Below are 25,749 nucleotides of genomic sequence, written 5' to 3'. Positions count from 1 at the left end.
CTACTTCTAATTTGAAAGCAGCACTGTTGAACATTTATTTCTTTTGGATCACGTGATGAGGTTAATAACCTTATCACTGATATTGGACATGCATAAACTAGAGGCCTGACCTTCCTTTAACCTGTCTTCAGCCCATAGATGGAGCCTGTCCATTAATTAAATACAAATGAGCTTCATTGTGCTGTAGGATGTCGTGTTTACTTTGGCCTTGCTGTAAATGTTACGAGATCCCTGGTTGGTAATAAAAAAATTGTCTTGCTTTTTGTGCGGGCACCGATTCATTTATGTTCCCTAAGTACACACTGCAATATGGGGCTTGTGATGATAAAAGGCACCAGATCCTCTCAGCCTGGAGAAGCTGTCTGCTATTAAACCTGCCCATTCACAGCTTTCATCTGAAATGATGAATCCCACTTAAAAATATGTGAATCCCACTGTGACAAAATTACTGCTGGCGTGAATATAGAACTTTATATCCATCCATCTCGTCTCTGATTTGCTCGATTGCTAAAGTGAAATGTTTACAAAAAGCGGTTGCAGAAAATTTGATCACTTATTGAAATATAGCTTGTCCAGACAGGAAACTTTGGACACGACCTTTCAGCTGGACACTCTTCCCACACAAACCGACTTGTACACCATAAATAATAGAAATTGTTGATTTAAAGCTATTTTACTTTCTGAACTCTCTGGTTTCTTTTTCTCCACCCTGCCTCTAAAATGTTATGGTTACTTCCCTCCACTGCTCTCTCCTCTTTCACCAGAGGTTATATTTTATCCACCAGAGAGCCGTTATTTAGCATCTCCATCTCCGCTGTCCTCCTCCCCACAGCTCTGCCGACTTCAGTGCCATTCTCTTTTGTCATTCTAATCTTTTCCTCTGGCGTTACTACTTTGTTTTGACCTCCAGTCTGCGTGAGTGTGTGTGTGTGTGTGTGTGTGTGTGTGTGAGCATTTAGTTTGTGGAATTTGCTCTCACGGACATTGGTTAAAGGCCGGAGTAGTAGTTCTGCTTTTCTTACCATGAGTACTAGTTCAGTACACGTACACTACTCTATATGGAGCAACATGTAACACAAGAACAGAACATAAACTGCTTCAGTAAATTTGGTGATGAGCAGTTTTTATTGCATCATGTGTTTTTAATGTTTTAATGTGACACCTTGTGACTGTAACTGTGCATTTGAACCAGTACATGGTGATCATATGGTTATGGTGGTGGCCAAGTATTACGTAAGTAATATTATATGAAGTACTATTCTTTAGTACAATTTCAAGGTTTTTCTTCTTCAGTATTTCCACTGTGTTCGTCTTCACTATATCAGTAGACAAACATTGTGCTTTATCTCCACTACTGTACAATCATTTGATTATTTTAATTACAGGTAAATTGTCTTATTATGATTAATAGTACAAAATACAGTATGAACTAAGACTTTGTTGATCCCTGTTGTGAAATTCACAAGCTACCTACTGTACCAGTATTAAAGGTAATTAAACACAGTATTTGCTTAATTATTTCTTGTACATTTGGGGGTGATGGAATATCCTGGACGCTGTCAGCCAGGGACTGTCAATGTGCATATACTAAATCCAATGCTACCCCTGTGCTCCAACCAATCTTACACAGCTCATGAAAGCATTTACAGTTTTCTGATCTAAACTATTTCATTTAAAATCCCTAGTAAACACCTGGGTATAAAGGATGAAGCCTGAGTGAGAAGAGCTCCAGTCTGAAAAACTCAGGCCTGCAGAAACTTAAACTTCCACCAAAAAATCCTGCAGTACATGATCTAACAAGTTGTCACCCTCTCAGAAACCCCTTTGTAGCATCTCAGTGTGGCCACCAGCATCAGAGATAATTGCCATCAATATTTTACAGAGACAGTGACAGTAGGACATGACCTAATACAGCTCAGGAAAAATCAAAAATTCTTGCTTCTGACAGATCATAACTGTCGCGTCATAGCTGCAACTATCCATCACAGCAAAAGGTAAGACCCAGAAGGAAAGTTCCTGACAGGGATTTGACTTATTGCTGTTTGTACGGCGGCTTGTTGAGTTTGAGATATTGGAAAGAGGAAGAGTTCTATTCAGGTCAAAGGTGTTTTGTATTTCGGTGGCATCTTTGGTGTAAAGTCGCTAAGGTGTTTCTTAATTGCTACTCGGTATTGTCACCTTCACTGTGACCAGTGACCCTGATAGGACAGATAAAACTTCCTTTAGATCTTCTTTTTTTCCTGGGATGTGCCCTACTTTGAGCCTTTGTACAATACCTGGCACCCTTTAGCATGTTCTGTGCAGTCGTATCACTGCTCAAGCTAAAACCCTAGTTGTTCTGCTGAAATCATTATTAATAGAAAGTAGGTGGACACCAAAATAAAATGCGTTGAATATCACTATAACATGTTGCCATCTATATTCAAATTTGAATTCATCCACAACAAACCAGGAAACAACATGTTTATGGGCCTGATTTTGGAACAAGGCGTCCAGAACATGCAAGTGAGAAGTACACAGCTATCTGTAATGTCACTGCTTCTGTAGAGTAGCGTACAGTATCTTAGCTAAAATCCTCAACAGAACCAGACCAGAAGTAAATAAAAGTATCTGGAGGTGGCATCTGAAGTGCGTTCTTATAGTCTGTTGTGTTTAGTGTGTGTCACGCTGGCTGCTCATTTCTTGATACCACTTATCTTCCGTGAATATTCTTCTGAACAGTATAATGCATTGGACGGTGTTGAAAGCATCCAGTTATATAATCACTGATGCAGCTGTTTGCACTGGGAAGTGCTGCTGCCTATTTTTGGGGTTGACCTTCCCACTGTCGTGAACGTCAGTTCAGGAACACATTGGGTGAATTCCTTGGCATAAAAACTCAACTTAGACTCAACGATGAACTGATTAGATTTCTGTGGTCTAACTCGAAGTTTAAGGTCACTATGACCTTATGACCGTATGTCTGTCCCATTGCTACAGAAGCTGGACAGAATTACATTACATCCGGCATAAATGTCCACTTGGACTCATGAATGAGCTAATTAACGAGTCTGGAAAGACAGCACGTAAGCTGTAGGTTGACTGGTTGTCAGAGGCATGCGACCACAATTGTAGTTTTACTCAGTACCGTGTCAAATGTGTCAATAAACAAACACACACAGGCACTTAATATTTCTTTCACTGGATTTACTTATTTACTGCACTGTTTATTATGCACTTATAGGCAATAATATGCAAATGAATGCACAATTCCCCTACAATTTATACATCCAGACAAATTATAAGAGTAGTATATGCAGTATTTTTCTTCTTTCTCTAGCCTATGGGAAATACAGACGCATGCAGACTGACTGATTGTCCCTCATCACGCAGTGAGCCCCAACCATCAAGAGGCTCCCGAGTGGAATGAATCAACAAACAGTGCAATTTCTCATGCAGATGAATACGCTTTTGTCCCTGCTTATGTTTTTTTTTTTCTCTCCCATGAGATTTCTGCTTTCTCAATCATCCACGGTGTGCATAATGCGTATTATTGATTGTTATCCCACAGCAGGTTTTAATTTTTAAAGGTTGGTAGGTTTAATGTGTTGAAATAATCATTAGACTAGCACTTCCATTTTGAAAAGCCATCACTCGTGTAGGTCCTGTTTATTTCTTTCCAATTCGGAAACAAAAACAGGTTGGGTACTGAGATGGATTTTGCTTTTAGAGATTGTTATTTTTACAGTGAGTGATATTAAACCACACTAGTTCATTTCTCCTTAACCACCCGAAATCATCACATGAATCATTCTATTAACATGATGTTCTTGTCCTTATGGCAACTGATTGCCTATTAGTAGAAGCAGAGGTTTGCACACAGGTGAAAATCAATGGCACTGAAACTCAAGGTGGGAGTACATGCACTAATATGTCTGCCACCGCAGGGAGAAGCACAATCAGACTTAATAGTTCCCACAACAACGGGCAGAAAACCAAGGCTGCACAATATTATTCTGTGGAGATCAGCCTGGGAGGTTTGCACACAATATACCCTGTTGTTACTTTAGCTTATGATGGTATGAGGCAGAATTTGGCTTTTTTTATATGAAGAGATGTTCTACATATGTGCTATTCCAAGAAGCTGAAGGAGACAGAATCAGTCCAAAGTCCAGATCAAAGTTAGTTAGATCATGTTAGTTCTTAGTTTGAGTCTAAAAAACACAAAAAACACTGGTTTCCCACAATGCAACTAATTAGCACCCCTTTCTGGTAAACAACCCTAGAGTCTTCTGTAAGAGCAGACAAATGTTTTCACAGTTGTTGTCCCTTCATGACCCTTCATAAATTGAGTTTGACACATCAAATCAGGAGAGTGCTCCTTTTAAATTCTATTTTCAGTGTCTTTCCTTGTAGTAAAAGTGCTACTGTGGGGCTTTTGTGCTCCCTAACTAGTGTGTATTTCCACTGCCTGTTGCCACATTTTAAAAGATTTATTACAAGTTCGCATTGCTGCACATAACATGATTACAAAACTAAAAAATGTAACCTTTGAACCTGATTAACAGCTGCACATATAAAAAATTGGCATTATTATTGTATGTCACTTCAAATGGTGTGATACGCAGAATATGTGTAGAAGAAGAGGGACTGCTGCAAAGTGTGTATTTGTACTACTGTCCTTCTGTGTCCTATGTAAAAGAAAATGCTGTTTAATTTGAAATATCCATTTCTGTGAAATAATCATAATATTCAAGACTAGGCGAGCTGTAAACTGAAAAGGAAAGAGCAAACAGTATTTTCTGAATTGCTGCTGAAAGAAATCTAAGACAGATTGAATGTTTACTACCCCTACAATTTCAGTGGTTGCAAGGTCTGTATATTCCACAAACACAAAAGACGTTTCCCTTCTCTTGCATTTCTTTTTTTTTTTCTCTTAATAAAATGCAATTTTTTTTTTCTTTCTTATTTGTTTTCATTTCCTGTGCAAGCTACTGTAGGAGTGAGATGGCGATCTGCAAGCTGTTCTTCAGACTCCTGTGAGGCCACTAAATGTGAATCAAAATAAATTCGAACCTAGTGAAATAATAAAATACTGTGTCTGCCTCAGAGTGCAGGAAGTTATTTATCGTGCTACTGTTTTCCACGTCTCTAATGGTTAAGTGATGCATGTATAATAAGAAAAGGAAAAACCACGAGGCACTGCGGTTTAGTCATGATGATTCCAAAAAGGAACACAAATCCTCCCACTAAAGATAAATCTTACGTTAAACAAACTATTACTCCATAAATCTCATTAAATTCTAACAATAGTTAATGTGTTGCTACCACAAAGTCACAGTTAATCAATATCTGCTATACATTCATTCAGTGCTGACAGAACAGGCAATCGTTGTGGGAAGACATAGGAGCCAGATGAGGAGCAGGCAAAAACAGGTAAAGACGTCAAAATCAGGTTGGAAAAGTAGGTTAAAGCAGGTTAGAGCGCCTTGACTACAGCGGTGCAAAGGAAGATCTGTGCCGTTCCAGTTCTACTGAAACAGGACGGCTTTATACTGTATACTAAGAAAGTAATGAGACAGTGAGCAGGTGGCGGTAACACTGACTCAACTGCAGGGCAACTGGGAGTGTCAGGGTCTGAAACGACAGGGATGTTAATGAGACGCAGCAAACGAGAGACGAATGAGAGATTGTGCAAAACAGAGCCCGGGCTGAGGTGGCTGCTGTGACAGCTCGTGTTTCTGATGAATTGTTTTAAATCAAGTCCCGGTTTTCGCAAGTTATCTCACATATACCAGGGTAATTAATTATGAGTTGTTCCGAAACAAGTTTAACTGCTTGAAAACATATGAAGTGAATAAGTCGGGGATGAATTTTTCTCACTTAGAGGTAATGTAATCATAGAGATGGATCAGTACTTTGCATTGTGGAATAAAATAGAAAGGAGAATTTATTGGTGTAAATAAAAATAACTCTATTGCACTGTTCAATGACTTTAATTCTGATTTTGATTGGACCTTGTTGTAGATAATAAAGGTAGAGTTAATGTTAACTTCCATCCATCCACTATCTAAACCATTTGTCCTCTTAAGGGTTGCAGGGATGCTGTCATTGGATGAGAGGTGGGGTACACCGTGAACAGGTTGCCAGTCTAAGGCACCCGGCAAACCCGTGGATTCAAACTCTGGTGTCAACATATTGGTAAATATTATGCGTGAGAGTGAAAGAGAGAGAATTGCTGGATAGAAGTGAGCACTTATGGCAATTAAAATGTATTACATATTTATCAAGAAACTGTTTTGAAAGTAGCGCTTAAGCGCTAAGCTGATTTCTGCTACTTTTGAAACTTATTGTAATGAGGATATTCAATGTTTCCTATGAACAAGAGCAATAAACAATACTTTTGTGAGTGCAGGCCCGGGGTTGTGCGTGGTGCTCTGAAATTTCAGCTTGAGTGAATAGGAGAAGGTGTATTCATTGTCATGCAGTGAACTCGCTTCATTAGTGAACTGAAACATTGCCATCGGGGCTTCGTTTAGTTTTGACCACAGCTACCTTCATGGTCAAAGTCTTGACACCAGGCTTTATCAGGGAACAATGAGCTTAATCCTCCACCAAATAAATAATTTTAAAGCAATACAAATCTTAAAATTATGCCACTAGCCACTGGCAAAGCACTACTGATGCGGTTTGTACACGTGGCTGCACACACAGGCACACAGACCATTTCCAAGCATAATGCTGCATCGGGGCCACTATAGCATCAGAAATGGCAGTTCAACACACAGCTCAAGTAAATCAAAGCTTTCAAAGAAGCTTCCATTTACTGTTCTAACCACCCACTGTCTGCTGGGTCTTTCAGGGGAGAAAAATCCTCCAGGAAATGAACGGTTTCATGCTTCCAGCAGCAGCAATGATTTCTTTAGAGCAACTATAAGAAGAACCGCATTGTCGCTGAACTGCCAAATATGAGCAAAGGAAGGATCATTACTTACAAAGACTTGAATATCATTATGGTGAAATCAATGGGAAAGCATGTTGTAGCATTTCCCCCACTGTGTTTGATCTGTGGACAGTTGCATAACTGTCTGTGGTATAAACAACATATTTGGACACATTGCAACAAGCTGACAGCAAAAGGAAGACGTCCTCTTTCATAAATTCTCCTCATCGCTAGATCTAACCAGCGTTACACAAACCAGACATGTTTAAATTCCCCAATCAACACCCTCCTCTTGGACCAACCGCTGTGCAATCCACTGAACAACTCTACAGATGCTTAGGCGATTAAACGTCAGTCAGTGTCCGGTGGTAAACGAAATCTGATTTTTATTCTGTTCTGTTAAGATCATGTGACTCACAGAGACTAGAAGCACCTTTGCTGTTGTTCTACCATCTTTGAAAGAGCGTGTTTCAAATGTGCTTGTAAATCTCTTGAACCCAAGTCAGTATCAACCCATGCAGAGCATCCAAACCTAGTTCAAATGTGCAAATCTTTATTGTGGGTTACAGTTTGCAAGGAAACCAAATGGTTTTTAAAAGACACACATGACATCTAGAACATCATCTGTTAATTATATATCTAGTAATAATTTGCATTAATTACGTGTGATGTATGACGATATGATGCTTACTGTATGGCGTGAGTAAGGGTGTAAGCACCTTTTCAAACCATCATCCACTCTGTGTGTGTCTAAACGTCACCAGAGATTCAAGTGACATCAGGCTGAGCAGATAATGACAGAATTTCAATGTTAAGCTGAACAGTTCCTTAAAACAACGTCTGCCAAGGATGGATGAATAAGAAAGCATCGATTCGCGAGAGGGAAATCAATCAGCCAGTCACCGTGGTTTAAGGTGACACAAGGTGATGACTTTGGACAGCTGGAAAATGCAGCCTCTCTTTTCAAGTCCTGACAGCGCGGTGGAAAGCACAGTGCACTGTCAGATATTAGTGTCCAACTGAACCAAAGAACAGGCAGGTAATCAGTTAAGCTTTTAAAATTACAGGAAAATCACTTTTTGCTGATCTTTTGTTGCTATTGAGCCAAACCACATGTTGTTGGGATCAGAAGATGGAAGATATTATTTATTTCTTCAGCCAATGCCGAAACATTTGGTCACGTTTATTTTTGAAAACTGTTTTACACAACAGCGGAAATAATTTGAATATGTACAAGTACAAGTGGTTGTGGACTAGATTGTCTTCTTCGATGATGTTACTGAGGTCATCATCCAGCACGAACTACTGCTGGTGCTCCTTTCCGCAGCCAGCTGATGGAGGGCTGTGCAGCTATTTGACCATGTATATGAGCACAGGAAGGAATGGAAGCAAATGAGGCTCGCTGACAGTTTTTAAAATGCCAAATATCTGCTTGGCAGCAAAGGCAAGTTTCTATCCTAAGGGACATCTTGCATGGCAGACTTTCAGCCATCTGTGAATAGGAGACCTGCTTATTTATTTATTTACTTATTTATTTAGGGTCCCTCGTCCTGTTCTCATCCAGCACTTTTTCAACTGTCGAAACTATACACACTGCCCCTGCTTTCTATTATTGCCCCCACGAAAACCGCTAATGGCACACAGTGCTAAATATGCATCATGGCTGTAATGGTTATTTGTGTTGATTGAAGTTTGCTAAGAGCAGCCTTGAGAGGAACTCAAGATGGATATACCAATACTATTTGTTATGAAAAGCCACAACATGACAACCACTTGTACTGTATTGTGTAGGTCCCCCTTGTTCTGCCAAAACAGCTCTGTCAGATCTGTCAACGTATGGATTTCACAAGGCATGTGAATGTGTCCTCTGGTGTGGAGCACAGAGGCATCATCAGCACGTTCTTTATATCGTGCAAGCTGCACGTTGGAGACTCCGTGGATCAGACTGTTTTTTTTTTTTTTATCACATCTCACAGATGCACCATTGGAATGAGATCTGGGGAAATGGGAGGTCAATGCGGCATATTGAACTCTTTGTCATGTTCCTCAAACCAATCCTGGACAACGTCTGACCTGTGAGTAAACTATTCTGCTGAAAGAGGCCGCTGTCATCAAGGAAAGCTGCTGCCATTAAAGGATGCACTTGATTATATTATTGAGCAATTTACATTACATTAGCTCTTCTGTGGGATTACATTAGATGAGCAACCCTTTGTTCCCACATCAGCAAACCTTCCGCGCCCATGAGCCTGTCAGCTGTACATCAGCTGTCATTCCTTGGACCACTTTTGATTGGTACTCCCCACTGTACAAAACCTGCCATTTTGAGAAGCTCTGATCCGAGTTCACGGCCTGTAAAGGATATTTCAATACACTCACTACATGCTTTCAATCATTTTTCACATATTAATACGTTTAATGTCCTTATGTTTTAATAAAGATAGATTCCCAGTTAAATAAAAGCTTTTTAAAACGTTATACTTCATCATAAGCACTCAGTAAATGGTCAGGTATAATGTTATACACAAAGCCCTAAAGAGAATAAGTTATTACACACTACAAATAGTTTTTGAGAATGCCATTTGTCTCCACAAGTAGAAATGTAGATCTCCACTTTAAAAAGAAGGGTCAAAAAGTCATTACTATGGTAATGCAATGCAAAGGCCAGAGGCAAGGAGCCAACAATTGATCTTGAAATTGACATGCTGTCACCATCACTGGTCCTTACTCCATTGAGATAAACAAATGTGCTGCCTAAAAAAAGAATAATCAATTCTGCATTCTCAGACTCGAAAGTTGGTAAAATGATTATTTTCCATGAAGTTATCAGATTAGAAAGTAAGTGCTTTGGAAAAAGTGCTGGGACTATTTCAAATAAAGTGAGGCTGCATGTTTGCCACAGTGCTGTATATATATATGGGACAAGAAACACTGGGTTCTGACAAAACAACATACACGTAATATTTAATTTTCTTTAAGGTCACAATGGATGAAGTTTGCCACTGAAATGAAAGCAGGCAGAGGCGACAATCTGAAGTCATTCAAATGCATCTTTATTTTTTCCTCTTGCTAATCAAGGCTGTTTCAAGGTTTCAAGCTGTAGTCTCTATAGATTGTAAATAAAACCTAGATTAAATATACTGCAGATTAAGATTGTCTAAGCAAGAAAAGTTTATCACGTTTCTCTTTTATTTTCTTTTAAACTTTTAAATACAAAATAAACACATCTGGACTTTTAGTTAAGTACAGAAAAGCTTATTGGATCGATTGTTAACGAGAGCTTTAAGAAAACCTCACACAGTCATTTGTGCAGTGATGCAGGGTGAACATTCAAGGCCAATTAATATGTCAGATGAATGACAAACTAAGCCACAGATGTTGACAATAGGACGTTTTGCGCTAAGCTACACCTACATAATTTGCAGATTGATGTAACATTAACATAGGTTGAAGCTTGTCCGAGTGGGACAGGACCACACTGCTCAGAACGGAGGTCAGCAGAGAAGTGGCTAATGGTGGCTCACGCAGCGCTGCCTTAATCCCTGCGTCTGCCAGGCTGAATTTTAACTCTTGTTGCAACCGAGTTGCATCATGTTGAAGAATAATGTCACGTCACTGCTGTGTTTGATTAGATTTCAGAGCCGGTTCCCCACATTTGAATGTTACATTTAAAGAATTAAGTCGACCACCCTGAGCAGCTGAGTCTAATAAGCTGGACTTTCCTTATCAACCAACCAGAAACCACCAGAAGTTGGGGATGGAAGAGTCACAACCACTAAGTCTTAAGATTAGATGAAAAAAAAAAAAACATTCCCACTTTCTAAGTATGAGTGATGGAAATGTGCTTGATAATAAATGATGGCTACCATGGATCTCTGGGAATTGCAACTGGCGACCACGGGCTCCCTACCCAACATATAAATATTGTATGATACAAATGCGCGGTGCATAAGGCAAACGCTCGTTTGTTAGAGGACAGCCTGAAATGAGCACATCTTGAGAATGCAAATGTGTGAGGGGAATATCCAAGAAGAGGAATAAATGTTCCCACAATGAAAGGATTGTGGGATGTATACATTAATAGGAATCTAGTGAAGGGGGATAAACAAATTAGCTTTATAGTCTGACTACTCGTGGTGATGAGTTTCCAAGAGGGACTGATGCTTATAACATATGTTTAATATTCTAAGACGATAAACAATTTCCAAATTCATCTGAAATGTTTCCACTATTGTACTAAAACTAAGAGAAGTCACTGGCAAGTCTTTAGACATCCTTCATCACTTCCTGAAATATTAAAATTTCTTTTGGCAATTTTTTTGATTAAGGACTTTGTCTTGATGGAAGTTAATCAGAAATTACTGACTCGGGTCAAACCCTGCCACCTTTAGTCATTTGAGATGTCTAGGGCCTTTGACTCATCTATTGCCCATGGCATGTCAAATTAAGGCTCCTCGCAGCAAGGGTTTCGGTAAAAATGGAGATTCATTAAACTTCATTCTACAGCCTCCTGGGAAATCAACAGTGAAAAGAGCTTTACAGTAATCCAATCTGCCCAGATATGAGTAATACAATTGGTAGTACTTTATGAGTAATAAAGTGGGAAATATTTAGGCTGCTCACAGACTTGAGGGGGCAGTCACTGAACTGGGAAATGATTCAAATTGACAAAGATCCTGTGTCTGGGAGTTATCTTGTGCATCCTGAGTCCCTGAAGTCAAGCCCCAGTGTGCCTCAGGCTGTCTGACTCGGAATGATGATAACGGACGCTCGTTTAATTTTATTAATTTATCAGCAGCTCGTGAATAGTTTGTGCATAAATTGCGGTTGATTTGTTGGACGTAACATTTATGACTGATTGAGGAGTAATGGACGCGTCTACTCAAAGAAAACACGTCACTGTACCTTGATGTTCACCTTCATGTAGATGTCAAAGACGTTTGTCTGAGACATTGATGAGTAATAGGGAGTACAGTTCCATATAGGTTAAGTGTGGATTGGCAGGTTCATTATTCCTCCCCCACTGCCCACAGACCTTTGTGGGACGGAGCGGGGGCATTATCAGCACTTTAAGGGAAATGCCCCTTATTTATAATGTTACCTCAAAGGTTCAGCTGAAAGAAATAAAGTTTCATTTGGACTTTCAGTTAGCTGCTCTGTGCTCAGTGCTTATTAAAAAAATTTAAATTAGGGATCTCTTTTGCATTTGTTTTTTAACCAGATGAGTTTCAGTGTATTACAGCTCCTATTGTAAGTGTTTAATCTAGGAAAGTCATCTATAGTTATTAATTTAAGACAAAGTTATGCTTTGTCTTGTGTACAGTATTATTGCAAGCAGAGCTACCACTGTGACTTAAACTGCTCTCAAGAGGATGCTGCCTACTTTACTTTTAGAGGCATCGCGGGGTGTCATGCAGTATCACATCATATAATGAAAATCTCAGTACAAGCAAGTTCCATGGAATATCTTTCAGTCCTATGTCATGAACTAAGTTCATAGTTGATGAATAAAGCTCTCTCTTATGCTGTTCTCTATTAAAAGTACCAAACCAGTGTAGGGGGTTGTGCTGACCCTTTGAGAGCTAGTGTCAGAGCAATGTACAGCCAATGTGCATGTTATACTGTACATTATGTGCAACGTCACGCTGCTAGCTCCAGACCATTTCACCATGGAGTGCTGGAGTTCCTTTAGAGCAGCTTTTTAAGTTCAGTGTGAATAGGTGTCGTAAAGAAGGGGCCACATTATCACAGGCATGGAGGGGTTTCTGTGTACAGTAGCAAGGGTTCATGTCACAGTAAGGATAGCATCAGCAACTGCATGAACATATGTCTACATAGACAAATCACCAACCGCTACAGCCCAAACTAACCAGAAGGTTAATCAACATTTCAGTTTTTACTCCAGTGAAGTAAAACTAAAAGTTCAGCAGAGCGGGTAGATCATGGTAACATGGTTTGGAGGAGAAAAAAAAAAGGAAACAGGCAAAGCAACTTGTAGCCTGCATGTAATTTGTTATTTCATTAGCAACAGAGTAAGCACAGCCGCTGTGCATTTCTGTGTAGAGCTCTGATGTTTACATTTTCCAGCACATCTCTCTGAACTGAGATATAAATCCTACATAAATAGAACTCCTGGAGAGGATAGGTGATATGGAATATGCATGAATGGACAGATGATTACTCATTACTCTAACACACCAATGGACGTCAAACAAGGGGGCTGTTTTAGTCATGCCATGAATTAATAGGGTGTCATAAAAATCTTCTTTATGGTGCAGTAAAATATTTAAACGTTCATCAATACCACATAGTCAACATGGTGCCCCAGATCAAGCTTACTGCCTCAGATGTGAGGCTAAACAACAGACTCTAACTTCACGGTCCATCGTGTGGCTAAAACAGATACACAGTGGGACAGATGGAGCAGGAGATCCTGTGCATTAAAGCAGCCTCTACACATTCCTTCCACATTAGCATGCTCACCATCACATATGCTCCCTACCACACAGTCTGTTCCAGTATACCTTTACACAAATTTCAACTCGGAGTGCGGATTGTGCTTTGACGATACAGAACCAAATATTTTATTAGCGACGCTTAATGGTCATTTACACACATTTGTGTGTGTGTGTGTGCATGAACTCGTTTGTCGGCGAGCACAGTTTGGAGTTCACGGCACTGATTGCAGTGTGTATTATTTTTCCAACCGAGCGCAAAGGCATCTCTGCACGAGTTCAACATGATGAGAAAGTGCTCCGAATGATCAAAAAGTGTTAAATGAACTCTGATTGCTACAGACATGGAATCAGGCGTAGCTTTGATTTTACTTACACTGTTTTGCTTTGCGGTTTTCATCTTTCTACTTTCCCAGAACATCAATTTCAAAAAACCAACGCGGCTAAGAGCGTGCTCCGGCTGAATCGATCAGCATGGGTTCAAGAATTAAAAAGCCCAGAACAATAATATTTATTAATCAGGAGGAAGGTTTGCTGAGTATGCGTTCTTGTTTTCCAGCAGCGCTCTGCTTCACACGTGCATTGTACTTATAAGCTCTTTAGCAAAGCCACTATCTTACACATTACAGTCTACAGTGCTTGGGGCCACATAGCAGCTCCACCACAGCACTTTGGGGACATGTGGCTTTGCACAGAAGCATATGATTCACTTCTCAACTGCACGGATTTAAGCCTGGAACCCCTTGTCTACAATCTTTTGTATAAACATCCCACTGTCTGAGCCATTCTGCTGCGGCACGATTGGAATATTTTTGCCGTGCTCAAAGGAGAGAGAGAGAGAGAGAGAGAGAGAGAGAGAAAATAACAGCAGGCCACAGTGAATCTCTGGCACAACAAGTGGTGAGACCACAACATGGCTGTTGGGGGCTCCACACCACATGCACGGTGGCAACAAACTCCATTGCCCCAGTGGCTCTGCGGCACGTAAAGCCGAAGCTGAGCTGCTGCAGTCGGCCTCCTGACAGCAACGCAGGAGCTGTCAGTCGTTAGAAAAATTGCTGAGCCTTCAGAGAAATGACTGGTTGTTTTCGTTCCAGAAGGAGGGGGGGGGCTACAGACATGGCACATTTTACTCCTCTGCGTACACATTGTGACACCTTGTGAAGCCCGTAGTTGTGTTTGTTGGTATCATTTTAATGAAGGACCATTCTGACACGCTATCTGTATGACTCTACTAAATGGTGTATGGGCTGCTTAAGATATATAAATTGCTTCACAGTGGATTATAATGGAATAAAGATGATTGCAGCTCTTTTACAGGGAAGATGTTGTCCATGTTACGAGGCTACACTAACACATGCTTTTGTTCTACTTCATCTGCTTCCTATTGGCACTTTGACTACCTCAGGCAACAGCGAGCCCTCTTCACTTCCATGTTGTTACCTCTTACTGATAAAACACTTGGATCCATACAGCTCACACACAACACATTGCTTGTTTCCTACAACATAAAGGCGACACATTTGAAATGCACACGCAAATTTTCTCTTAACCTTTCATTAAAGTCTGTAATTAAGGCTGGCATCCATGCCACCGGGTCCTGTTCCTCTGGTTTTAGAGATAGGATTGCTTCTTGTTTGTCTAGAAGAATTTGCTGCTACCTTTAAAGTACATAGGATCTGCCTCAATTGACAGATGTAACGAGTGCTACTGACATCTTTGAACATGTTAATAGAGAAATAAGTACAATTTCAAGCTTCTGTAGTACATAAATGACCATGATATATCTGCAGAATTTGATAGGGTTGTTGATCATTACCAGTGAGTCAGAATCTCCTGAGCCAGGAACTGAGATTTCACACTTTCAGAACTCTTTGCCTGTACTGTTGGAACAACCTCAGCTGCTCTCATATTTTCTGCTGCTGCGCTGATGGATGATGGTGTGCATGCCATAAGAATTGTTGCTCCACAGCCAAAAAAGCAAGTGGAAGATTATTAGAGTATTTAGCATTTGATATATTTCCTCCCCGCATGTTTCTGTTACCCGCTCTAATTAATGTGACTTTAATATTTATGTCAGTTGCACTTCTCCGGGAACTGTGCTGGAAGCTGTTGATGTTGCTGAAACGTCTTCGTTTTCTTTTTTTTGTTTTTTTTTTTGGCGCAGTGTGTCAAACATCATAGATGGCTCGGTGCCCCCGCCGAGGAGCGTGCTCGTTTATATCTCCGTTGAAGCACAGGTCTGTTTTCCTCATTAACAGTTTGCGTTAATCCAAGACTAATTCTCCTCTTTTAGCTTAATGAGTCAGTGATTCCAAGTGGCAACAACAAGCTAGTTGATATTTATCAAAAACAAAGGCCCAAATAAGTCATCAAGGAAAATGTCACAGGGAGCGGTAACCTTTAAGAGGGCTAACCTTTGAGGCTCAGTGGCAAGATGGAGAGTCATTTGGCGGAGGTGGAGTAGTGCTGAGTCTCAATGAGGCTGCTGCGGTGTTTGTGACAGAAATTAACTTTAGGTTAATGATTAAGGAGTGTCATCTGGGAGCTCCTTGGAACATGAGTGCTGCAAAGGCAAGCACGAACAGACACATACTCTTTAACAGACGCACAGGCTCCTGAGAAACACAGACGCGGCGATGTGTTCAGCAAAGCACGCGAGTCTCCTGTTTGGTCAACTAAACCCTCGAGGTTCTCCAGGATTATTTGATCAGCAGCTTCTCTATGATATGAAGCAGACACTCTAGATTCAGATCAGGCATAGGCGGAGATTTTTTGAAGTGTTTTAACCCCAGAGCGTTTTCCTGCTCGGGTTGATTTGCTCAGTACAATCTGTAATTGAATTAGTCTGTTTTGTTCTCATATACACCCATGAGCACACGGCGAGATTGAAATTTAGCATCAATTCCGCACTGCCTACGAACTCCAGAGGCCAATATTGATGTTAACCGTCGCCACAGATGTCCACATAATAGACCACGAGAGGCTTTGCCTTCCTATCCAAACTGCTGATGGTAAACACTTCATCGGTGATGTGTTTGGTCATTTCCACACACACACACTGTCCATGTGGTCTGTCTGCAGCTTTGCTTCCGTGATGAAGCATCTTGCCCCAGGTTTAAGTCATAAAAGTGAAGCTGCTGGACCCGAAAACCACATTTTCTGAGTAGGTAATCATGACCATTAATCATGCTGGCACACTTCTCTTTCCCATTGGCCACAAAGAATAGGTCACGGCTAAAGACCGTACCTCCACACTGGTGGTGAATATGCATCCCCGCCCCACCCCCTTCCCCTCCACCTACTCAAGGCCATTTGAGCTGATTTGAAGCAGCAGTCCTGTGAAATTACCTGAGTTGTGGTTGTCGAAAATAAAAAATAATGATGAAGTGGCCGTGCAACAGTCAGAGTTTTTCATAACAGAGCATTTCTGTTATGACTGTTAATTCTAAAGAAATACCGAAATAAGCATCATGTGTATTATCAGTGACTCGGTTATTCCCACTTATTGTACATACAGCCATGAAAAGTCACATTTTCATCTCAACATTGGAAGTTGTTTCTACCAGATTAGCGACTTCTCACGGTGGACTGAACGGGACTTTAGGTAACCTTTCAAGGTTAAGCACAGGCCGGTGAATATTCGCTTTGTAGTGTGAGACTTATTTTGGAAAACTATTTCACCTTTGTGTTTAAGTATAGGGAATTTGAAGTGGCTTATTCAACTCCAGTAAGGAAAAGTATGTTCCTCTTAAGTGAAAAACAGCCATTTTCCCTTTTTTTTTAATATCTCAATGATTTGCTTCATGTCAATATCTCGAAACGAGGCAGGCTGCTCCGCTGCTTTCGAGGCTCCCATCGACCCACCGGCACTCTTTGCAGTTAAATTGCCTTGGAAACAGGTGACACTCACTGCCTGTGTGTTTAGGAGAGTAATGGCTCAAGACAAGAGAAAGTGATTTGTTAAGATGAGTGATTTTCTTTCTTTTTTGCATTACTTCGCCAGTATGGCAGCCTTTCAATTTCCATGATCGCAAATGCAGTTATTCCGTGGTGCCTTTTGGGAACTGGCTCAGTGCAGGGCAGATTATGATAAAATTAGGTCACACTCATACTGTAACTGCCACCGTTTGTTGTTTGCTGCACTCTGCCATATTTTAAGGCGGGAAGGAGGTCTGGAAATGGCCCTCTGGGTCCTTTCAATTTCTAAAAGAGTAGAGTGATAGCTGACAAGCTGAGTTGCTGTCAAAAGTCCCTCACCTCATACCCGAACTGCTGCACCGCTACCGCTGGAAATATTGCTGACATACTGTGCTGATACTGGATAATGACTTTCCTCATGTGGAGAACAGAAATCATGCAAGTAGTTATTACATTCAGAGCTAATTTAGAATTGGAGGCAATTTAAATGGAGACTTTATCTTGCCGGTGCAGCATTTGAGATGTCAGTGGCGTACGTAAAATCACCTTATGCTGTCAAGGCCTATCATGGCAGCTTTTCTGTTGGTTAGACAGGGTTAAGTATCGCATGCTTTCCTTCCTTTTTGCTGTGTTTAAAAATAAATGCACTGTGTGCTTGTGCTATTTAGTGAGTGGTTTTACCAAGAGCATTTACATCAGAGCAATGTGTGCATACGTTGGGAGTGTGGGCCCATTAAATCTGCATGCGATGTTACTAATACCCCTGCAAAAAAAAAAAAAAAAACAAAAAAAAAAAACATTCACAGCTACTGCTTTTTTGAAGACTTTTAAAATTTCGTGGAGTAAGTGAAGCTGTGTTACCTTTTTTTTTTTTTTTTTTTTTTTGCTTTTGTTTATTTGACATGTACTCCTTTTTAAAGGAAGCTAACCCCAGTTTATCACACTACTACAATTCATCTTTTAATATATATCAAGTTGTGAAACTAGAGTTTATGTTGGAATTGGCTGTTCTGTGTTCGAGTGGAACAGCGGCAGCCGCTTTCATACTGTAAAAAACACAACACAGCTTTGTGTTTGGGGGTGAGCCCAATCTGTCAATGTTTGAATAGTTTTTATTTATTTATTAATTTATTTGTTAATTAAATAAACAGACTGAGATGAAAACATTTGCTCCCTATTATATCAACACACTTGAGACAATAATGGCAGCTTCTCTTCTCCGGCCCCCCCCCACCCCATCAGACTCTGTCAACTTGTCGGTGGGAAAACAGCAACACCACGGGGCTAGTTGGAAACAGCATCCAGTCCTCTGGCCACATTAGTCCATTGCAGCCTGAAGAAGCACTAAATTATGGATTTCCATCCAAAGATTTCCATCCAAACTATCTCCTACATCTTCATAACAAGAAAGTAGCTGAATGAGGCGACTTGAAAAGAATAAAAGTATAGAAAGAAAACAACATAAGCGATGATGTTCCACTTCCTAAATGGGAGCTCAGTTTGCACCCTGGTGCTCAGCGCTAAGCAGATAACTATAACCTCTAAAATCTAGGCAAACAGACAGACTGAGGCTGGTGAGGGTGTTTACTAGGTTTGTCTGGAGCTGCCGTCGCTTTGTGGCGCTCCCTCTCTCATGCAGCGTCTCTGTCTTTTCACTTCTAGCTGACTAATGATGAAAAAATGCCATCAAAGTAATCGTTTAAAGGGCACTTCCCCAGACACGCTCAGAGCCTTCGGTGCCATGATGATCCCCAGAGAGACTTTCCTTTTTTTTTTTTTTTTTTAATCTGCTCTTAAAGAGGAAAAAAAATCCCTCAAAGTTAAAAAACAACACAGGGATGCATACTTTCCAAACTTTTCTGTTGTAATTGTTCAAGTTTTAAGACATGTTTCCATGCGTTCTGAGTTGCGCCTCATACTGTTATGGATATTCAGTTTCTATTTGAGTTTTTATATAGACAACGAATAGAGAACCAGTAAATACAAATGCAATGCAAATGCTTAATTCATTTTCTTGTGCATTACATTTTATGATTATTCAATTTCATACATGTGATTTTCACAGTTTATACCTTCTATAAACATTTTCAAAGTTGCACAGTACCAGGACACAGGACATTATTATATGCAGATGAACCCGTTTGGGTATCTAATGTGATTGTATATGTTCTATGCTTGTGCAGGTGCCTTCTGCAAACATTTGTTTTTCTAAAATAGACCTTTAACCTGTTTTTTTATGCATAACAGAGAGCCTAAAGTAAGTGAAACGGCCACTCCTATCCACCATTCGCCTCACTCTTTCAGTAAAAGTAAATGATCAGTTATCGGTTTGCCCTCGCATCTTGAGGTGAATCTACACAGAGCTGCAGAAAGTGAAGAGACATTTTGAAAATCGTTTTATTGATGGTTTGGCATGCTAGTCTAAAACTATGTCTGAAAAAGACTCATAGAAATCATGTTGTTGGGGGAAAAAAAAACATAAGGTGAGTCAAGCAGATGACAGACAGGGTTTAGAATAGAGGTTTGAGTCTCTTCTGAATGCAGTTTGACATGTCGGAAGAAAGACGTTTTGGCACCTCTTCGATCTGAAAGAAATCTATTGTGCTCTGACTGAAGTGAGAGAAGAAGCAAGAGACTTATGATTGTATGGCGAAGATAAAAACTTTTTTCATGGCCTTCGCTGCTGGCTATATTGTGTTAAATGATGAAAGATCAGTTTATTTTAGGAGTGTAAATGAAAGGCACTTTAGTGATTTTCTATATTGTTTTAAGTTTTTTAAAATACAAACGTCTCATTTTGGTCTAATTTAAACTTCCATGCTTTGCCGCCATTATGCTTATTGTATTCTAGTCTCAGGTGGCAGCTGGGTAATCACACATATCTGCTGGAGGCATTTTTAATCAGCAGCTATATGGAAAGAGCAACAATGAAATCCTGTTAGCTCTGGAACCCAGATGCAGACCAGCCGCTGCTAATAGCCCTATTCAAACAAGAGCAGCATTATGTTTATTATTAATGAATTATGCCTTAGCTTCTATGTTTCATGATTGCATTGGCATAATGAAATTTCCTGAACCTCTTGTGGCCTGGATACAATTGTGCCTGGTCAAGATTTTATAATATGTCAATGTCTGATTAAGCACTATGCAACATGCATATCTATTCTGCACCTGCAAGGGAAAAAAAAGTCATACAACTAAATTCACTGTACATAGTTAAGATCAGGAAAAGCAAAACCTGCATTTACTGATTGATGGGACTTGGCATGTAAACTAAAATGTCTGGATCTTAAGCACTTGATCTCTACGATTGCCTTCAGCTGGACTCTAGAGAATCTGCACATGTCTGAAGGTCACAGAGGTTTGCAGAAGAAGCTGACACATACAAATCTGAATATTAAAAAAAAAGATTGTTGATCAACTTGCTTTCAGGAGGCAAGTTCTAAAACAACAGATTAATGGAATACCAAAGGTCTATAGCACACCCACATGAACATCTTACATGAACATCCTCAAACATTCACAACAGAGATCCCTGAGACTCTTTGCAGCAGGGTAAGAGCACCACACTACTCGCTATTGAGAGAGAATAGTAATTATTCATACAAGTGCAAGAGGTCAAGCTTCTAACCACGAACAAATGTTTCCTTTTTCAATGCAGTTTTTTTGTGAAGACAGAACAATACATTATTTTCATTTGCTATTCTATAATACAGATCATTAGTTTTTGTCTGGGCAGCCCAGCCCTTTGACTTCGCAGCTCGGGAGAACTTGAAGAGCAACAGGTGTAAGAAAAGCTAAACAGACTGTAGTACTTGAAATAACATTGGGATCACACTGCAGTGGGTAACATCCAGCATATTTCTCATTAGTGGTCCCCAAGAAATAAAGCATTTTAAAACACACAGTCACATCAGTCATGAACTGTGTGACTAAAATAACACCGCAAATCATATTCCTGTGGTCCAAGTTGTAATTAAGCCTCAGCATCTCCAAGATGCAACATTAACTTTGGGATTGACCCAATTACAGAGAAACAGCAAGAAAAGGAACTATATATATATATATATATATATATATATACACAGTATATATATATATATACTCTGATTGATTCACAATTTATCACTGAAGAAGCTGCCAGAGTGAAACTAATGTCTGTTTTAAATACCTTTATGTATAATGATCAGCTGAATGATTTCAATGTAATGAAAATCTCGCCATTTTTAAACAAGCCACCTCTCTCTCTCTCTGTAAGTGCTCATATGCCAAGGCAACATTTATCCCCTCTGTGCTACTTATGTCACATATCAGCTAGAATGAGAAGCTCAGCACTGCATCAACGCAGTTCACCGACAGTGGAAACGTGTTACAGCGTGGAAGGCGCAAATGTCACGTAAAACAAAGAACCAAAATGAATGATGAAGCGGTTAACTGAGTTCCATAATGGGATTTTTATTTGTAGCCAAGTATCCGAATCTCACTCTATCGCAAAATCTCAACAGTATCCCAAAACTGAACCAGCCCCTTTAAAATCCAGCTGTGTTGACAATCTTGCGTAAGTGCACCTCAGCACTTTTTCACGTAGCAGCACATCAACAGCCAGTCTCGCGGAGACGTTACAACAGTTACCTCTTTTCTTTTTCCTATTTGCTCTCTCCAGCAGCCTGTTCTGCACTTCTGCATTTTAACACAGGGAGTCAACACGAAATCAACTTAGCCGTACTGTATGCCACAGTCATATCAAATCAAATCAGTTCGCTTCCCCCAGGCAGGGGTTGCCTGTCAATCTCTGGCCACATATTGGTATGTGTGAGTGTCTGGTAAAAAAAACAACAAACAAACAGGGGGAAGCGTGCACAGAAATTCTTTCCAAAATGAAAATGTCATTATTTTTTAGCCTGAAATTTTTAACAGGATGTTTTCAGGTGAAAAACACATAAAGACATCCACAGTTAAAACCATGTTAACAACCAGAAATGGAAGAGCATCTTATGCAGCCTGAATGAATTAACATTTATCTGTGTTTTATATCAAAGGGATGACGGGATGAGTGACTTGCCTGGGGACATTAAACTTTATTACATGCCAACAACCAGCGCTCTAGCAATTTCTAATGTGCCCCTCGACGTGTTAAGACGATCACATTTTTCTTTTGAAATGCTTTGGTCAGCCACCATAGCAACAGTTTCACCAAGTCTCTGCTCCAAAAATCAGCTATTACAGCACAAATAATTATGCAGTAAGTTGGGAAGCGAATCAGCCGCAAGACTTCAAAAGATGCACACAGCCTGGCACGTATTCCACACGCCACAAACTCTGCATAACATGAAGGCAAAGTAGCACTTTGTTTTCATGCTCACCTTACCTGTGCAGCTTGACGTAGCGTTTCCAGATGGGTGGTTTTCAGACGACTGATACCTTAGGTTGTGGAGGCTGTGCTGGAGTGCACACGGTGGTGAGTAGCAGCAGCAAAGGCAGTGGGAGGAAGGAGACAGGAGGGGGGGGGGGGGGGGGGCAAAGAGAGGAGGAGGAGGAAGGCGCAAACGCTGAATTATGGATGTGGAGAGGGGGAGAGAGAGAGAGAGAGAGAGAGGGATTCCTCTGCTGCTCCTACTCCCCAGAACGCAGAGCGTGAATCATCTTCTGCATGGATCAAATGGCACAGTCCACTGAAGGGCTGGGTCGGTGCAGTGAGCGGAGCAGAGGGTTTCTGCCGAGGCTGGGATGGGATGTAATGGCGGGAGGCGGGTGGGGGGGAGAGTTATGTTATATGAGAAGCAGCACAGGAGTATGTTACACATAGAATGAGGAGGCATTCATCAGGTCAAACGGTTTCTTTCTGTTCCTCTGGTACTACAAACAAGCAGACAGACAGAGTCAGCCTCAGTGTGTCCAATCAGTTTCTACTCCGACTGTAGCTAACGGGGCTCTAACCAGGTCATCAATACCTGAGCAAATCAGCCCCCATCTGGAGCAGTTTGTCCTCCACTCAGTCAGACTCTCTAAATTAGTTTCTTCCAACACTGTATTCCACTTTATTCTGAAATGATTAATGCTTAATTTCAAGTTTGAAAGAACTTTTTCCAAATATAAACAAGAGCTGGTTGTGTCGTTTAGATCATAGTGTAGACTATTTCGAGCCATATTATTTAAAACCATAATATCAAAATGACTGAAGCCAGGCCCAACACCAGCCACTAGTCACCTGTTCCTTCTTTAATTTGTTTTCAGATATCATGTTGGTCACACAGCAAGAAATGTGTTTTCAACTTTTTGTACCAAACTGAACTTCAGTCAGATTATAACAATCAGTCAGTACACTCATAGCAAGCCAATCTACGTTGATTACTTGCCTTGATGTGAACTTTAAATCTCAGTTTGCGTTGCTCAAATAGAAAAAAAAAAAATCTAAGCACGAACCAATAAGTGACCTGCCTGGACACATGTGAGAATGTAGCCAAACAAATAATAAATGATCACAAAAGGAGGCTGGGCAGAAAGAAATAATGACAGCTTAAGGGTGGTCATTCACTATTCATACACTCTCCTTCAGCAGCTCTGCACTGTGATGTGTGGGCCTGATACATGACTGAGTAGATGTTACAACTGAAAACAGCATAGAGTACAGGAGCTTTTTGGGCATTGAAAGGCAGTAAACAAAACATAAGACTGATGTCATCATCAATGAGCTAAGAGATGATTCAAGAGGGAAACAGGCAGACTGGTTGATCATGATTTGTCTGTTTATTATTATGATCATTATATTAGACATAATCAAAAGAAAACTGATTCTGATCAGTGCGGCTTTATGTTGGCAGGCTGCACTTCACTAACTGGCTTCAAGAAGGAATTTAGCTGGGCCTCTTCGTGGTGAGGTCTTGTGTCTTCAGCGAGTCTGGCAGACCGAGCATCTGATAACACCGGTCCCTCGACAACCCAGAGTAAATTTCCATTAAAACCTCCTCAAACATCATCTGCCTCTGCCTGGTTCTACAATCCTGGAAACGATCAGTTAAGCTGCTGTTTGTAAAAAAAGAAAAAGAAAACAAGTTGGATTTGGAGCGGCTTGGGCCAAATTTCTCTTTGTTTAGCAGCAGCTCCTGCATGCATCGCATTCCCACCACCCAGACGAAAGGCTATTTAGTTTGCAACTTGAAGCCACTCTCTTCCTCCATTTGAGTGTTAGTTGCATTACGTTGCATTATCGTACAGCTCTGCTGCTTCCACTGCGCTCAGTGTGAAGGCTATAATATACAGTAGAATAAAATAAACTGGTTCAAGCGATCATTTCCTGCATTGATTGAATGTTTCAGCAAACTCAACACTGCATTACAGTATACTGAGGCAGTGAATTGTGAGGGTTACAGCCTTCTCCTCTCTCTCTTCTCATAGCACAATGCTTTATTAGGGGGAAGATGTAACTGGACAATAAAATGACAAATATATCAATAAGCTGTTCAAATTATTAAAACAACCTGTAAATACTGTTGACTGATTGTAAGGTTATTTTTAATATTCTTTTTTTTTATATTTTATGACTTTAACTTTAACTTTGCCATCTTGGTCAAGCCTTTTTTTAATAAAGGTGTCGCTAACATCAATTGGATCAACCTGGTTAAATAAATAAACACCAATTTACATAAATAAAATCAAAACTTCACTGTTGTGGTGCTGTTTTTGGCCACCCTGCCAAAACCTCAGGCCATTCTGGGTAAATGTTTCTAGATCTGCCGCTGTCAGAATATAATTTAAAGTTCTTTTTAGTTAACTTGTAAACATAGCATTGTATTTGTATGTTATGTTAAGTTCAAGCGAGTGCTGTCAAAGGCCCTACCATTACATATTTTTGTTCACATAGTGGCAACATAGAGTACAATGAGGTTATTTTGCCAAGACACTACCAATTACATGCTGGGTATTTCTTTCTGTCTCTGCTGTGGAGATGTGTGGGCAAACGGGTGATGTGAGTCCATTGTTCAGAATAATTATTAAATAAGCATTTATCAGCCTAATCAGTCATAATACGGACTCACTGTGACTGATTTGGAATCTCTGCGTCTCTCATTTGGATGCGTTTTGTGCTTGTGCCCATAGCCACACTGCCATACTTTCTGTGGTTGTATTTCTATTTTGTAGTTTTATGCAGCTTTTCTGTTAACACCGGGAAAATGTGGTTTAGTCCGTGTGTTTAAACGTTAATGAAGCTTTGGCAAAAATCCAATAAGGAAGATATTTTCCCTCTCACACTCTATTTATTCTGCTTCACAGCAAGGAAGCCACTCTGTCACTTCCTCTTAACCACTGTCAAACTTCCCCTCATCGAATCGTGTCATCGCCACCTCTACCTTTCCAATAACCAATAACAATTATCCCAATGTTCCTTGAGCCGATCAGCCTGCTGGAAGAGGAGACAAAAACAAGAAAATGATTGTGTAATCCAAGTGACAT

At 40.3% G+C, this 25,749-nt stretch overlaps 1 protein-coding gene across 1 annotated transcript in view; it reads right to left on the bottom strand.

The window, feature by feature from the left end:
* The window catches only part of LOC113162937 (cadherin-18), a 135,857-nt gene extending 113,147 nt beyond the window's left edge, over positions 1–22,710 (bottom strand). The window contains exon 1 of the mRNA XM_026361203.1: positions 22,667–22,710. The gene's annotated coding sequence lies outside the window, so the exon portion shown is untranslated. The remainder of the gene's footprint in view (positions 1–22,666) is intronic.
* Between the last annotated feature and the right edge of the window lie 3,039 nt (positions 22,711–25,749).

Source organism: Anabas testudineus, chromosome 2 (assembly GCF_900324465.2).
Source record: "Anabas testudineus chromosome 2, fAnaTes1.2, whole genome shotgun sequence".
NCBI classification, from domain to species: domain Eukaryota; kingdom Metazoa; phylum Chordata; class Actinopteri; order Anabantiformes; family Anabantidae; genus Anabas; species Anabas testudineus.
The sequence above is the reverse complement of the archived record's forward strand: the minus strand, read 5'-3'. Positions and strand labels throughout refer to the sequence as shown.